We start from the raw sequence: 2,217 nt of genomic DNA on the forward strand, positions 1-2,217 counted from the left end.
ACTGTGAAAAGTCCAAGAAAGGTTTGCTTGGAAAAGGTAAGTCACTTTGTAGATTACTGGCATGGGGAGAGTAGAGGAGGGATTATTCTGGCCTAGTTGGGGCTCACATGGTGACATGGATAGGGAAAGGAATATACAGAAAGAATCTGTGACCACTATGATAACATTCGGAAAGGGGGGGACACTGAATTGCATACCTAAGAGATACATGACAGATGTAAATACCAACCAATATGTCCACAACACAGCATTGCCATTAACACCAAACACCAGGCTACAAATAAACACATAACACCTGAGAAGATCAGATGGGGGTCAGTGAACATGAGTAAACTCTAGGCTAAGGATAGATTCAGTGGAGGCTAATCTTGCACAGATACCAGTGGTACAAAATACCTGCAACCCTTACAGAAACAGTAGAAAACAGACACAGAGTAATTCCTTGCAGATGATCAGACACTATGGGAGAGAGATCCAATAGATCCACCATCTCAGGACCATAGTACTGGAGAACACCAGATTCAACTGGCACAACAAAATACATAAACGTCTTGTTCCACATCCCACATTGGTGAATAGGGTCTTAAAAGCATTCAAGCTGCCATCTAAGATGCAGCTAATGGTCTCCTAGCATTGGAAATGAAGAAGAATGCAAAAACAACAACAACAACAAAAGGGCATTTGGAACCGAACAGACCTAGGACAGAATGGCCCTTGAAACCAGAAGAACTAGATGGTGCCTGGGTACCAATGCTAATCACTCAGGAAAGGATCAAATCTGGAGATCCTCAACAGAGTGGGAGGAAAAACATGGAACAACATCCAAAAACTCAATAATGACCATGATTACAGGTCAGATGAAATCTGATGAGACCCCCCATACTATGGCCCTGGAGTACATTCTGTGCCTGGAATAAACCACACCCCCAGGGGCTGGATCTCAGCCCAATAGTTAACAAGATGTACACGCAGACCACTCAACCCAGGATGATGCACCCACATACTCTATGGTAATACATCCCTTAGAGCAATAGACCACAGGGCACCAGAGGATCAACATTCAAATTGAGGAAATGTGGGACAAATAGGAGTACATAAATATGGGGGGTACAGGGGGAGGGTTACAAGGTAGAGGAGGCTGGTTTAGCGTTGGACTTGGTAAATGGGGAGTGAACCTAAATGTACACATAACGTTGAATGTAAAACAAGCTCTTAAAATAAAATATATAAATAAATCCAGAACTGGTCCTGTGAGACCCAGGATCATATGTAGAAAGAACAACTTTGCCCTCTAACTGAACCTGGAACATTAAAACTCATGTCAAGGAACCCAGACTCACTGGAACTACATCATTGGTACTACATGGACCCATTTCAAAAGTAAGAGTTCTGTGCTAAGCTATAAGTCCACCCCCTTTGAAGAAGGCATGACACTTCCCCCAAAACTATGAATATGTGTAAGTCCTCTATTCCTCTGAAACCTGTAAAGCCCTGAAGCCGTTTCCCTTTGGGAAGGCAATTGCTTAGCAACTGCCCATGCTAACTCCATTTTTAATTGCGATGTAAAAATAAACCTGCTTGAGAAACTTTTTGCTGTCTCAGACTATTCTTAGTGGAGACAGGAAAGGATGCTTTGAGTCCATCTACGAATCATTGATCCTTTTCTGTACTGTTTCACTTGTCAGTGGTCAACCAGAGTCCATTCTGAGTAGTATTGATGAAATCTCCAAAAGTTTCTGTTCTGTCCTAGGTGCTAAACACAGTTTCAGGTATGTACTGTGGCTCTTGGAATGTTGTAATCTCCACAGATAAGAGAAATACTCTATTATGAATATTAAAAGAAAGAAAAAAATAATTGAAATATGTTTATTCCAAACATTCAATCTATATGCATTTGAAGATCAGTTGGCCTCTAAAACAAGTGGCCCAAAGTAAGCTAATCACAATTGTTAAAAAAATAAATAAATAAAACTTTTGATTATCTCAAAACATTTATATAATACTTGATTTTTCATTAATAAACAATTTGCAAACTGGAGGAGTATAAAGGAAAATTGGTGAAGGGGAGGGATTAGAAAACACTACCAGAATTAGCAACTTTGTTGAATTTCAACTGTATTTTTTTCTTGATGAATACAAGTTTCCATGGCACCTAAGCACTTAATGTTTTCTGAGTTAGCATTGAAAAGTTAATTTCTTAAGATCTGACCATCCATC

Source organism: Orycteropus afer, unplaced genomic scaffold (assembly GCF_000298275.1).
Source record: "Orycteropus afer afer isolate SDZICR_OR568_19922 unplaced genomic scaffold, OryAfe1.0 scaffold00727, whole genome shotgun sequence".
Taxonomy (NCBI): Eukaryota; Metazoa; Chordata; class Mammalia; order Tubulidentata; family Orycteropodidae; genus Orycteropus; species Orycteropus afer.